This window comes from Trachymyrmex cornetzi, unplaced genomic scaffold, assembly GCF_001594075.2.
Source record: "Trachymyrmex cornetzi isolate Tcor2-1 unplaced genomic scaffold, Tcor1.1 scaffold225, whole genome shotgun sequence".
In the NCBI taxonomy this organism is placed as follows: Eukaryota; Metazoa; Arthropoda; class Insecta; order Hymenoptera; family Formicidae; genus Trachymyrmex; species Trachymyrmex cornetzi.
The window spans coordinates 1623542-1632349 of NW_017296901.1; the positions used below are offsets into that span (position 1 = coordinate 1623542).

General features: G+C 29.8%; 2 protein-coding genes across 3 annotated transcripts in view; one reads left to right on the plus strand and one right to left on the minus strand.

The window, feature by feature from the left end:
- LOC108760503 (uncharacterized) overlaps positions 1-134 on the plus strand; it is a 1655-nt gene extending 1521 nt beyond the window's left edge. The window contains exon 6 of the mRNA XM_018506501.1: positions 104-134. The gene's annotated coding sequence lies outside the window, so the exon portion shown is untranslated. The remainder of the gene's footprint in view (positions 1-103) is intronic.
- LOC108760501 (uncharacterized) overlaps positions 1-8808 on the minus strand; it is a 52126-nt gene that overhangs the window by 7424 nt on the left and 35894 nt on the right. The window lies entirely within an intron of this gene.

An 8808-nucleotide genomic window follows, 5' to 3' on the forward strand; every position in this document is an offset into this window, starting at 1 on the left:
GTTAACTATTGCTGACACCTCAAAATGGTACAGGACTTTTTGATTCAGTATAGGCTGTTCTACTCACGTATGACAAAAAATGCGGTAGTCGCCAAACACCCTGTATATATACCTATTTGCTCATAACAGGCCTGTTCTTTTTGATTGAACTTTTGCACCATCTTTCTTCTTCTTCTTTCCTCCTAAAGAGAAAAGAAAGAAAGATGAATTGGTGCAAAAGTTCAGCTAAAAAAAAAAAAATCCTTTTGTATGTTTTATTTGGTGCATTTAGATGTATTCAGAATGACAATAAAGGGTGGCAATGCAGATCCATGAACATTCCCTGCTATTGGTGTATTCTTCTAGATCATCCAATAGTAGCGAGCGCTCACGGATTCGCTCCACAATAGTTGAGTCTGCTGAACGCGACCATTCATAGTCGGATCTTATATTTAAGACCATCTTAAGTACAATCTTGAGATGTCATGAACCAATCAGAGAACTGCACTAGCATCTTAAGACATTACTTAAGACGGTTTTAAATATAAGATCTGACTATGAATACCGACCAATAGGTACATTCAGTACTATAACCGCTCACTAAGCGCTCAGTGAGCTCTTGCATCTGATTGGCATATTCCGTTAGATCTACAAATATAGACCAAACAGGTACAAGAGCTCACTGAGCACTCAATGATCGGTCGTACTTCTTGATGCACCTATTGAGCACTCAATGAGCTCTTTCACTTGATTGGCATATTCCTTTAGATCCTAAAATGTAGACTAATCAAATCTAAGAGCTCATTGAATGCTCAGTGAGTGGTTGTCGTTCCGAATGCATCCATTGTTTAATTACTTAATTCTTAAGATTTTAGTCGTTATTTACTCCATTGTCTTCACATCTTTGTAAAAAATTTCTTAAATTTAGAGATATATTAAGTTTATTAATTGTACTTTTTGCGTCTTATTTGTAATAATTATTTCACACAAAATATATAGTGTATCATTTAATACTCAATAAAAAGAAATTTGATAGAAGCTAGATTACATTTTTTGCAATTACATAATTGGATCTTTTTAATTTTTTAATTTTATTAGAATTATTCGATATAGACAGTAGTATTCATTTAAGCCCGATCTACAAGAGTCGCAGAATGCCTAAGATGCATTATAAAGGATACGGTTAACGCAATGCTACAAATGTTTTAAAGCACTTAAAAATGATATGAAAGATCTGGGAAAAATTTCCATCAGGTTCATAAAATTTTTTTTCAATTTTTTATATAATTTTCCATAATTTTAATGTAAATTTCAGAATTTTTAGAATTTCTGTATAATTTTATAACTTCTTAGAAAATTTCTGATTCTTTTATACAAATCTTACAATATTTCATAATTTACATATAAAAAACATTTCTTTAATTTAAAAAAAAAATCAAATTTGAATTAAATTTTATATAACATTACCGCAAAGCTTATTAAATTTCCTTCAAAATGATCTATTAGGTTTTTAAATTCTGCCCGTAAAAACTAATTCAACGTACAAAGTATATTCACATTTGGACATTTAAATAATATTTATCTAATACAAAAAATTTTCTAAATCTGCTCGCGACGTGTTGCTTTCGCTGACTTGACAAGTGAAAAATTTTTTAAGACCGCACGAGGAATTTCACTTTTGTTAGTATGTACGGACATCTTTTGAACGTCCTATGGACGTCCCTAGGACATCTGTGCTGTGATGAAAATTTTCAACGATGAAAAATCTACCCAGATAACCAAGCGTGCGATATTCCACGATATCCTCACAAAAAATCGCTATCATACTGTTACTGTATATGATAACTGGTATTGTGAAAGTACAGCGTATGATTTCCTAACTTGAAAATAGTCGTAATAACATTAAGATTAAATATTAGACAGTAATTGACTGGATATTCAGTTGAACTGCAGAAATTTCTATTAGGACTATATTGAACAGATGTATCGTAATTATACATCCATGATTATATAGGTATTCGTGGATCATCGAAGTGTAGCGGTTTCCATACGATTTCAGAAGTGTCAAGCATAGTGGATGGCGGTATGTAACCGGATGGGTGATCGCTTCGAAGCACCATGAAATAGGTTCCCGAATTCAGGGAAAAACGTTTTTTTTTTTTAATTATAATTTTATGATGCGTATTATGGAATAAGATATTAATCAATAATAATACTCATATAAGAATCATTTTGTATTGATTATGGTCTAAAATTTGTTTAATGTATTAATTTGGTCCAGTTTTAGTCCATTCCTAAAATGGACGTTTTTAAAAAGTTCAAAATGGTAACACTGGATGTTTTTGAAACGTTTTTAAAATGTCCATGGATCTAATCTGAATGTTTTTAATATGTCCAAAACGTCCAACGTGTACGTTTTTAATATGTCCAAAACGTCCAACGTGTACGTTTTAAGTGCATTTTTAAAACGTTACTGTGCTATCTGGGCAGTCAGAAATGATAATAGAATCGACATCGATTCGATGTCGATTCCATTATCATTTCTGACTGGGAATAGGAGCCTTTCCACTACAAATAAGAGAAAACATCTTATTCGCGCGGTCGAAGCAGATCTTAATTCTTAATATACATATTGCAATTTTTAGTTATTGTAAAAATCACGCAAAAATAGAATTAATATAAGACTCTTCTCGCTTATTAATTGTATTATTCACATATCAGTTGATTGATTACTTATTATTATTGTACAAAAAAAAGAAGTTCGAAATGCGCGCGTGATCAATAATGTTATGGCAAAATTTTCATTTTTATCATTTAAGTATTGCATGCAATGCTACGATTATAACAAAATATATTAATGTAAATTCCACATATATTTTGGAAGAATAATAATTGTTGAATAAAAATGATGCACACGTACATATTTTTTTATATCTTTATTTTTACAATTTGTCATTTAAATAAATTAATAACTTCATAATATATAGTTATTTAGTACATTTAGAGAACAAGAAACATGTTCGGCTTATACATATAATATTTTTTTATAAAACTATTTAAGATAAAACAGTATGATATAATGATACAATATTTAGCAATAAAAAAATTAATCATAAATATCGTTATTAATTGCTTTAAACAAAGATTCATTAACGATTTTTATGTTTTTTATTTCATATTTATGAACTTAAAATATGGTCATGTGTCAGAGATCATTTGCACGCCGATTAATCTTATTATAGAACACTACAGGATACAAATGTTGATACTTATGTATTAATGGTTTGAATATCTGACTGAGAAAAAAATCAGAGTCGAGAATATACATTATAATTATATAATAAAATGTAACAAACTAGTATTATTTTATTATACTATACATATATGAACTTATAAAATAGGTATATATGCTGATATATGATGATGATTAGACATCACATAACACTCTGTTTTACATAAATATTCTAATTAACATATTCTTTCGGATAATCATTGAAAAAAAGGTCTGCTATCTAACTTAAATTGGACATATACAGTTGTAACAATTTACATAAAAAAAAATATATATATAATACAAAGTGAATCAGAGTCGTTAAAGCTTTTTACCCTATGAGAAAATAATTGACTGCACACGTTATAATTCAATTAGGTATGAAGTCGATAATTTTCTGATAGGGTAGAATTGGTTCAACGACTCTGATTCACTCTGTATATACGGGGTGCATCATTTTAATTGACGCACTAAAATATCTCTTGAACAGTGAATTTTAGAGAAAAATTTTTCAGACAAAAGTTATATGGTTTGGAAGAGGACATAAGATGCTATTGGTTTGACCTTGGAAAGTTGTTTGAAGGTCACGTAAAGATCATCATCAATTTTTTAAATCGAATCCTATATATTTCATTGCATATTCTTGTAGCTTATCTCGAGAGCTTTCCAAAACACTATAATTAAGTTCATTTTCATTAAGTACTTTTCAAGTTATAAGGCTTGCAAGTTACAGCACCGCCAGCATTAAGCATTACCCAAGGGTCCGACCGACGGCTAAAATCTCTTGATGAATGTTGTTCAGGATCATGATCTGGATAATATTTGTCAAGATCAAGGCCATTGGAGGTTGTTCCTCTTATTTTCATTTTTGCACTAAAAATTACATTTCTACGTAAAAATGAAAATAAGAGGAACAACATCCAATGGCCTTGATCTTGACAAATATTATCCAGATCATGATCCTGAACATTTAAGAGATTTTAGCCGTCGATCGGACTCTTGGGTAATGCTTAAATGCTGGCGGTGCTGTAACTTGCAAGCCTTATAACTTGAAAAGTACTTAATGAAAATAAACTTAATTATAGTGTTTTGGAAAGCTCTCGAGGTAAGCTACAAGAATATGTAATGAAATATATGGGATTCCATTTAAGAAATTGATGATCACCTTTACGTAACCTTCAAACAACTTTCCAATGTCAAACCAGTAGCATCATCTTATGTCCCCCTCAAAACCATGTAACTTTTGTCTGAAACATTTTTCTTTAAAATGCACTGTTCAAGAGATATTTGAATGCGTCAATTAAAATGATATATCTTGTATGTAATTGACATAAAATTTATTTCTTTTTGTATATAGATGTTTGTTCATTCTTTTTAAATTGTAATTAAGCACATGACTAGGAAATGAAAACATTTTATAATTATCATTCTGTTGACAAAATATATAGAAATTGTCATATATGTAATTATATGTAGTTCCGTATGTATATAGACTGACAAGGAAAATAAAATTTTTTTTTAATCGGCCTCTCAGTTCAAAGGCTTCCATTTTATGCCAAAAAAATATCCCTAAATTTTTATTTTAAAAAATTAAAATTTAGAGGTAGTTGATGAACGATTTTTAAATCAAAGTTTCGATTTTCCTTAAACATGTTTGATTTGATGCAAAAATGGCTTAATCCAGATTTTATGTGATGTGGTACTGTATGTTTTTTTGGTCGCTAGACACGATGCAATAATTCATTTAGCTCTATGACATATGCTTTAAGAAATATAGCCTTATTAATGTGAAAAAAATAATTTTTTCTATCCATAAAAACGTTTTGTAATCTAGTTAAATGTAATTTTTAAAGGCTTTGTAGGAGGTCCAGGGAAAATTCCAACTAGATCTTATTCTGGGTGAACAGACCTACAATTTGAAGGGAATAATGACCCATTTAAACGCTTGTACTTTGTTAAAATCGACTTTGACCTCGAAATTTGGTCATTTTTTTTCAAATTAATCAAGTTGTATTTCTTAAGGCCTATGTCGTAGAACTAAATGAATTGTTGCATCGTGTTCAGCGACCAAAAAAACGTACAGTTCACATTTAAAATCCGGATTAAGCTATTTTTGTAACAAATCAAATATATGTATTAAGAAAAATCAAAACTTTGATTTAAAAATCGTTTATTAGCGACCTCTAAGTTCATAATATTTTTTGATAAAAATTTAAAAGTGTTCTTTGGCATGAAATAGAAGCTTTTGAGCTGAGGCCGATTTAAAACAAAAATTATGTTTTCCTTATCAGTCTAATGTATATAGCTGTGCAGTGTGTAGGATAGAGCATACTTTAATACAACCAAATACAGTATTTTTCATGTAATAATTTGGAAAAAACAGTAAAATATTTTTTTGTAAAAAATTATTTTTAAGAATATAGTATTTGAAAATACATTAAGTGTCTAGGAGACCACGTGAAAAAATTGTGACTATTTTATAAAAATTAGTTTTTTAAAATTTGATTGAATTTAGAATAAAAGTCAGCAGACCAGGTGTTAGAACCTCTGGCGTCGGCATTCCTTCACAGACGTCAAAAAAAAAAGTGTAATAAAAGTATTTTATGAAAGCTGAAAATTTATGTACGAATAATTTTTGTAACAAAATGTAGAAATATAATCGTATCGTAAAATATAATTAAACAGCTCAGCGTCGGTTCATGTCGCGTTAGCGCTAGCTTAAAGATGAAAAAAAACGCAACGTAATTATTTTATAAAATCTGAAATTTGGTAGAGCTAAATTATTTAATACTATATACGAAAAAAACAGTCAGTTTTCTAACGGGACTAACATCTTGTCAGACCCAATCAAAGTAATGATATGCGTGCGGCTAGTGGCTGCGTGGGCTTGCACTACTCTTCATCCTAGGTTTCTGTTGTATCACTTTTACATCTAATTAAGTAGTGTTAATTTAAAAACATTTTTCGATAAAAGTTAAGAAAAATTTAGAACAAAGGTGTATATGTATAAAATATAATTATAAATAATAAATCTACATTTAGAAATTGGAAATTTTTTAAAATATTAACCATGTTGATACAATTATCACAACTGTGGTTATTTATTTAAAAATGAGTGTCCATTTTTCGGGTCAATACATTTAAATACTTTACCTGATTGTTCGAAGTTGCGCGGTTTATTCGAACAACGTTCTGTGATAACTGAACATAGATATTACATCTGCAATGTATCAATATGGTTAATATTTAAAGAGAATTTCTAATTTATAAACAGAAACGTAGATTCATTGTTTATAATTATATTATATATAATTATACATATATATACAATAAAAACCTAGGATAAAGAGTAGTGCAAGCCCGCGCAGCCACGGGCACGCATAATACTGTTACTTTGATTGCGTCTGACAAGATGTTAGTCATCAGAAGTCCCATCAGAAAGCTGAGTATCTTTTGTATATAGTATTAAATAATTTAATGCTCTACCAAATTTCAAATTTTACGAAACAGTTACGTTGTATATGTATACTTCTTTTTACATTTTAACGCTGACGCGATATGTACCGACTGGACTGTCTGAAGATTATATTTCTACATTTTATTGCAAAAACTATTCGTACATAAATTTTCAGCTTTTATAAAATACTTTTGTTACATTATTATTTTTTATGTTTGTGAAGGAGTGCCGGTACCAGAGGTTCTAACACCTGACCTGCTAACTCTAGCATTTTTTAACTTTTATTCTAAATTCAATAAAATTTCAAAAAAATTGTTTTTATAAAATAGTCACGATTTTTTCAAGCGGCTTTCCGACTATATGTGCAGTTGAATAAATTAGTAAATGCGTATTTGTTTATTACTTATTTTTACTTTGTTAGTGTTTGTAATCAGAATATGATATATGACTTATTTTTTCTATTATTCTATCAGCTTATCGATTCGAATTATCACAGTAGCATGCAATGCGGAAAGAGGGGACTTGGAAAAGAAGAGAGAAAGAGAAGGATGGATAAAGAGAGGGGGTGATGAGAGGCGGGAGGGAGGAGAGAGAGTAATCCCAAATCTTGTTTGTGTAACGTTATAGTGTTACTCGTTACAGTTTTATAGAATCTTCTTTTTGGCAGAAGAGATATTTTATTTTACAAAATAATTTATTACTCTCTCTTTCTTTCTCCATTAAATTTTTGTCATTTTTAAAATATATTGTGTCTATATAGTTTCAAAGTATACGTTAATATTATTCCACTGAATATGTAAAAAATATTATTGCAGTTCATTTGTAAAAGTGTTGTAAATTACAAATTTTTCCAGTATATTTTATTTACAATCTCAACTGATATATGCAGTGTCTACCGAGCATATTTAACAGCATTCTGTGTCATTACATGATTGGGACAGCAATGGTCAGATTCATGGGCATACGCAGGTGGAGGGCATTTTTCTTCTTAAATTTTGGCAAGAAGAAATAATTAAATTATGGAAATTACTGCTGCGTTCACCAGAAAAAGTAGCATTGCAACTATTGTAAAATTCTTTAATATCATTGGTTTATACATTTAGATCCAGTAAGAAACTAAAAAAAGGTCACTGATAATTCCTTAGATCCTTTAAGAAGATGCTGGAGTGACGGCCAAACTTAATCGATGTCTATAATACAGATTTTTTAAATTCCAAATAAAAAAAAGTTAATAATAGTGACATCTTTAATTCATTTCTTACATTATCGTTCTGTTTCACTCAAACGCATACATCTGTCCTTATTTAATATATTGCAACGCCGTCTTAAGATCGAATACCTATTACTAGACACGATTATTGCTTTGTTTAACATTCCGAGTCTTTGCTCAGCATTCGTATACACGTAATTTACAGATCGATATAAATCTTTCTCTTTTTAAGCTTTTAATCTTAGTTTAAACTCAGTATTGTTTGTGCACGTAAAACTAAATGCACGTAATGCTGAGTGCACGTAGAACTGTCGTTTTGTCCATACGAGCTGTAAAGCTTTTGTTAAGGAACCATCTACGTCAGGTGACAGCTCTACGAGATGAAAAAATGTAAATTTTTAACTATTTTTTCGATTGTAATATAAAGTTCACTGCGGCACGTCCCACAATTTTGGGTCTATACTTTAATTCCATAAGAGGATTTTTGATTCCGTTCAGTAAATTCGGAGATTTATATCGATCTGCAATGTCCGAACAATTTGATTACTCCAGCATCCCCTTAATAGCTTTACTGAAGCAGTGATTTTCCGATGAAAACTTATCAACTTTTCATTATTAGTAGCGCTATAATCTTTTATTATTGGATATGACATTAGAAAATTTCAAAAAGAAAACAGTTTTTTCTGATTATAATTTATAATAAATAATTTTCACACTGAATTACAGTATATCGATGCTTGAGTCGTAGAAGGAGTTATATCGAGAAAAACATGAAGAAGGAACTATGTCAAAAAAGCAGGGATGGGAAAGTTACTTTGTAAAAGTAATTAATTACAGTTACAGTTTTTCTCTTTCAAAAAGTAATTAATTACCGTTACAAGTTATTGACTC